The 6,000-nt window shown below is 59.5% G+C and overlaps 1 protein-coding gene across 4 annotated transcripts in view; it reads left to right on the top strand.

The window, feature by feature from the left end:
- The first annotated feature begins 295 nt into the window (after positions 1–295).
- RSPO1 (R-spondin 1) overlaps positions 296–6,000 on the top strand; it is a 30,815-nt gene continuing 25,110 nt past the window's right edge. For 3 of the 4 annotated variants that reach the window (XM_042793523.1, XM_042793522.1, XM_042793521.1), the window contains exon 1: positions 2,560–2,728. The gene's annotated coding sequence lies outside the window, so the exon portion shown is untranslated. Of the gene's footprint in view, positions 332–2,559; positions 2,729–6,000 lie in introns of those variants that run through there. The other variant, XM_032987110.2, reaches the window with a different exon arrangement.

The following is a 6,000-nucleotide window of genomic DNA, read 5'->3' as shown; positions in this document are numbered from 1 at the left end:
ATTGTCGTCCCAACCCCCGTGTTCAGTAGCAAAGGAAAAGAAGTGGGAAGTGTCTCCAGCTCTGGAGCCATTGCACAATAACAGAGAGCGAAGAACAACCTCTTCTGCTTGTCCCCAACATCTGGGCCCTGCATCAGCAACCCCACTCCCATGGCACCTTCCCAAGAGAAAGAGCCATCCCCTCCAGAGAGAAACTGGGAGGGTGGAGAGAGAGGGGAGTCAAGAGAGAGTGTGGTGCGGAGGGAGCAGAGCCCAGCATCCTTCTGACGGGCCCAGCTTGGACGGCTCAACCAGCAAACACCAAGCGCCTGCTCCAGTCTGCTCTGCGCAGGTAAGGACTCTTGGCTGACGTCTCCATCGTGGATGGGTGTTAGTTTGTTGGGCATTCATTTCTGTTAAGTGCTTGAGCAGGCTCTTGGAGAGGCGCCTGGGTGGGGGCTTGTGTCTTGCAGACCTGCACGAAGAGGATCTGCAACGGCAAAAGCAGGATCTGGACCCCACAGCCCAGCAGGATCTGTCCTTGCCAGCTCCTTGGCAGGGCACTCAGTATTTAGAAGCCAGCACTTGCTCATTGTTACTGCTGTGCAGTGGGATTTCATGGTAGTTTTTCATCAGCTTTGCACATGTTTGATCATACAAATAGGGGCTGAACCTCCCCACAAGTGACAGCAGCCTGGCTGCCCAGGGTCTGTTGGGGTTTTGGAGGAAAGATGTCCGTTCTCATCCAGAAGCTCACTGTATTCTCTGTGCACGTGGGGAGAATTTGGCTTCTCTTTTCTGGCGTCATGGCAGGGAAAGGGCTTCTCCCTCTGCCTTGGGGACGTGCAGGTGGCTGCGTGTGGGAAAAGAGCACTCCTAAAACATGCCTTCCGCAGGGAAGTTCAGGACAAATGTGATGCCAGCATGAACATAAAGAGAAGATGAAGGTCCCCCAAAGCCCAAGTGAATTCCCTTTTCACTGGGCTATGCCAGCAGGTGGGAGCCAGTGCCCTGGGGAGTGGTATCGGGGGCTGTGGGACCCCTGGGACTGCACCGGTGACACTGTCCTCAGCGCCGTCTGCCAGGGGGGCACCTCAGGGCACGTGCTGAGGTTTGGCTGGCGGTTGGCCATACAGCAACCGGGAGCTCCCCCTGCTAAATCCTGCAGCAGGAGCTCTCCCTGGACACCTCTGCTGGAGGTGATACGTGGCCTTTGCATTTTAATCCGTTTTGCTTCATCTGGAGAGGCTTTGAGAAATGAGCCCTGCAGTCAGGCTGGCTCTTCTCGGGCTAATTTCATGAGGCTGAAATGAGCCCTCGCGGGCAGAGGACTGGCTAGGGGCACCCAGAGCGCTGGCTGCACCCTGTGCTGCTGCGGGACTTCTCATTGCACCCTGCTCAGACCACCCCTCGTTTTCCATCAGGGTGTCCATTTGCAAAAGCAGGTGGTGACTCCAGTTACCAGAATCCATCCTGAGACATCTGGAGGGAGGCTGATTTTCAGGGGACAGCAGCAGATGGACTCAGTGCCTGCTGAAAATAAGGCCCTTCCTATATTGTCCTGAAGTCTCTAGAGGGTTTTGAAAAGACAAGCAGTTGCAAAAATCCCGGTCTTGGGAAGGCAGGAGGTGGCGATGGCCCCTCTTCGCCGGCCCGAGCCCTGCGCGGGGCAGAGCGCAGCCCAGCCCAGCGCTCGGCCACGCACGCGCAACCGCGGCGGTGAAATTGGGAAAGTTTCACTGGATTCATTTCTCACCAGAGAAGGTCGTGAGGTCCGGGATGGGTGTCCCACCCTGGGAGAAGAAATCGGCTCATGCCAGCGCAGCCACCAGCACGGCGGTCCGAGCCGCCGGCAGGCTGGGGCGGGTGGGAGTCCCCGCTTCGCCCGGCTCAGCGTGACCGGTGGCTATTGGCTATTCCGGAGCCGGTTTCCATGAGGACTTATTTTTTTTTGGTAAAAATGTTGAACAATTCTGGATTCATCCCCATGTGGAGCAGGAAAAATTTTGAAATCTTGAACATTTTTGAGGGCTTAAAAACAATTTCCCACCCAGTTATAGCCACCAGTCTCATCAGGATGTGTTTGAAACCACTCCAGCAGGAGCTGAGCAGAGCTGGTCTCAGCTGGATACCGCTCTCAACGAGAAATGCCGTGGTCAGGGGTCATGTTTCTTCAGAAAAAAGTATCTTCAATAGCTCAGGAAGTTATTAGTGTCTGCTAACAATAAGAGCTTTGGATTGATTCAATAGATGCTCATTTTAATTGTAAAATGCCAGTAATGAGAAATGTGCCATCCAATGACTCATTTTTCCCTTGTAAAAATTATTGGACATTTTTATTAGTTTTACAAATGACAGGACCTCGTATTTCTGAGAACACTTTATACAAGCCTTGCACAAGCCCACTCTCATAAAAGCGTGTCTGTGGTGACATCCGGAGCCACAAGAAGGGGAGCGGTAGAAAGGCCCAAAGTGGTGAGGACAGCCCACAAGTGGAACTGGCAGGACCGAACCCCAAGAGGGTGGGAAGGGGTGGATACAGCGCCGGAGACATGAGCCTCGGCGCTCCTTCCCAGCAGTGCCTTTCTGGAGAGGCACGGGGCAGACAGGGGGATGGGTGCCAGCCGGCGCCCCGAGGTCCGCCCGGCGCAGCGCCCCGGCCAGGGGCAGCCGTGCCGGCGCTGAGCCGGCGATGCACCGGGCGCACGGAAGGCAGGAGCCAGCCCGGGCCAGGCAGAGCTGAGCCAAGGTAAGCGCCGTCCCCAGCGCGGCCCTTCTGCGGCGGCACCGGGCGACGTCCCCTCCGCGCCCAACGGAGACGCCGCTTGGCCCCGTTAACCCCAGCGCCCCGCTTTACCCATCTCGGCGCCGCCGCTGCCGGCAGACAGCGGGGGCCTGGCGTGCGTCCGGCTTGCAAGAGTCAAGACGAGGGGGTGGAGGGGGCAGGGGGGCAGCCCGGCCCCAGCCCGGCTGCAGCAGCATCGCTGCCGGGCTGCGCGGCTGGACGGGGCTGGCGGGCAGCGCCGGCGGGGTGTCCCTCCTTCTCCGGAGAATAGAAGAGCTGCTTTGGCCAGATCGTGCTCTTTCATAAAACCCAAGCGATTTCCCATGGAGAATTAATTTGCACAAGGGGGGGGGGGAAAGTCATTTTAGGGAATTTCTCATTTCAGCATTTCATTTCTCCTCTCTTGTTGACATTATTTGTATTTTTGTTTACATCCCCTCATGACGAGTCCTCTGCAATTCTGTGCAGCGTACCATGAGCTGGCATGATATGACATAATGCAAGAGCTGAGATAGCCTACTACTTCTGTTTTAGTTTGGAGGTTATTTTAAACTTTATGTTATCCAGGAAATTTCTGAAATATTTGTCTTCATTCCAAGCCAGAATGAAAACAATTTTTGAAATGTCGGAAGTTCCCGTGAAACAAGTAGCGAGAGCTTCCAGCCCTGCCGCTGCGTGGGACAGGGTGGCCGGCCGGGAGGCTCCGGCAGCGGGGAGTGGGGAACGGGCAGTGGGGAATGGGCAGTGGGGAACAGGCAGTGGGGAACGGGCAGTGGGGAATGGGCAGTGGGGAATGGGCAGTGGGGAACAGGCAGTGGGGAATGGGCAGTGGGGAATGGGCAGTGGGGAATGGGCAGTGGGGAACAGGCAGTGGGGAACGGGCAGTGGGGAATGGGCAGTGGGGAACGGGCAGTGGGGAATTGGCAGTGGGGAATGGGCAGTGGGGAACAGGCAGTGGGGAACGGGCAGTGGGGAATGGGCAGTGGGGAATGGGCAGTGGGGAACAGGCAGTGGGGAATGGGCAGTGGGGAACAGGCAGTGGGGAACGGGCAGTGGGGAACGGGCAGTGGGGAATGGGCAGTGGGGAACAGGCAGTGGGGAACGGGCAGTGGGGAATGGGCAGTGGGGAACGGGCAGTGGGGAATGGGCAGTGGGGAACAGGCAGTGGGGAACGGGCAGTGGGGAATGGGCAGTGGGGAACGGGCAGTGGGGAATTGGCAGTGGGGAATGGGCAGTGGGGAACAGGCAGTGGGGAACGGGCAGTGGGGAATGGGCAGTGGAGAACGGGCAGTGGGGAACGGGCAGTGGGGAATGGGCAGTGGGGAACAGGCAGTGGGGAACGGGCAGTGGGGAATGGGCAGTGGGGAACGGGCAGTGGGGAATGGGCAGTGGGGAATGGGCAGTGGGGAACGGGCAGTGGAGAATGGGCAGTGGGGAACAGGCAGTGGGGAACGGGCAGTGGGGAACGGGCAGTGGGGAATGGGCAGTGGGGAACGGGCAGTGGGGAACAGGCAGTGGGGAGTGGGGAACGGGCAGTGGGGAATGGGCAGTGGGGAACAGTCAGTGGGGAATGGGCAGTGGGGAATGGGCAGTGGGGAATGGGCAGAGGGGAATGGGCAGTGGGGAATGGGCAGAGGGGAATGGGCAGTGGGGAATGGGCAGTGGGGAACGGGCAGTGGGGAATGGGCAGTGGGGAATTGGCAGTGGGGAATGGGCAGTGGGGAACGGGCAGTGGGGAATGGGCAGAGGGGAATGGGCAGTGGGGAATGGGCAGTGGGGAAAGGGCAGTGGGGAACGGGCAGTGGGGAACGGGCAGTGGGGAATGGGCAGTGGGGAACGGGCAGTGGGGAACGGGCAGAGGGGAACGGGCAGTGGGGAACAGGCAGTGGGGAATGGGCAGTGGGGAATGGGCAGAGGGGAATGGGCAGCAGGTAACAGGCAGCAGGCAGCCTGCCTCTCCCCATGCCTTGCCGCAGCCTGGTACACATTTGCTTCCCAGCAGCACGACGACAATCGTGCCTTTAGGGTGGGGGTTTAACCGGAGGGCTGGCTGAAGGAAGGGCACAGTGAGGGTGCCTGGCACGTCCCTGTGCCTGCGGGCAGCAGCAGGCACAGGGATGGCATCGGCTCAGACCCGGCACACGCCACAGCCTCCCAGCATCGTCCAGGCGAGGAGCCGGGACAGGGAGCAGAATGTGCTGTGGTGTCAGCCAAGGGCACTGGGGACAGGCAGCTCTGCCACGAGCGCGTGCAGCAAGCGCAGCCCTGCATCTCCCTCCCCACCTGGGGCAGGACGCGATGCCAGGCTGGGTGGGCTGTAGAAGTTGGGTGGTGGCAGCTTCCCCCAGCGCCGTTCTTGGTCGGTGCCATTCTGGGCCTGCCTGCGGGCTCTCGGCAGGGGCTTCAACCACCCCAATCCCCCAGGGCTGACGCCTTGCAAGGGAAGGTTGAGGCTGTGTGGGGCAGAGAAGGGACTCCGGCAGCGTCCCCATGCAGCAGGGCAGATGGCTTCCTGGTGCCAGGACATGGCTGGAGGGACCCGCGGGTGCTTTGCAAACCCTCTCTCGTTTGTGGGGCACCAGCCCGGGGAGGGAGGGGCTCAGCCGGCAGCTGCGGGGCTGCAGGCACGAGGGATCGACTTTGAGCCACCAGCCCCAACACTGCATCCACCCCGACTGAGCTGCCGTGGCACAGGCAGCGCTCTGCTGGGACCGCAGGAAAACAGGGACCCTGTAGCTGTGTGTCTGGGTGGAAAGTGCCGTCAGGTTCCCAAAGCATTTGTCTTTGCCTCTGCGCTGAGACGCTCAGTCCTCAGAGCTTTGTTTTGTGTACGCTGGGAACCGACAATTTGTAAAAACATGCTGCTGGGCTAATCCTCCATCAGCTCCCGGAGCAGAGACCAGCTGGGATCTGGCAGCTCTCTCCCTTCTCCCACTTCAGTCTGTTAAAACAGCGAGTGTCTCTGTAACCAGTAGCTTACAGGTTTTGACTTATATGCAAAGCAGAGCAGCAGCTTTCTGCAGTTGGCAGCCGGGACTGCACAGGCACGTCGTCCTCCTGCGCCAGCACGGGACCTGCTGGGCGGGCACGCCGGCTCTGCCAACAAGGTGCTGTGCGCTGTGCTGAGTCCTGGGGGTGATGCCAGCCTTGGTGGTGAAATCATCTTGGCTCTCTCCTGGCTTCAGAGCCGTTGTTATGCCCTGGAGACGCTCTTAGGGAAGGGAGCTCTTTCCACT

Source organism: Tyto alba, unplaced genomic scaffold, assembly GCF_018691265.1.
Source record: "Tyto alba isolate M040663 unplaced genomic scaffold, T.alba_DEE_v4.0 Super-Scaffold_20, whole genome shotgun sequence".
Lineage (NCBI taxonomy): Eukaryota > Metazoa > Chordata > Aves > Strigiformes > Tytonidae > Tyto > Tyto alba.
Note: the sequence above shows the minus strand (reverse complement) of the source record. Positions and strands in the feature narration are given on the sequence as shown.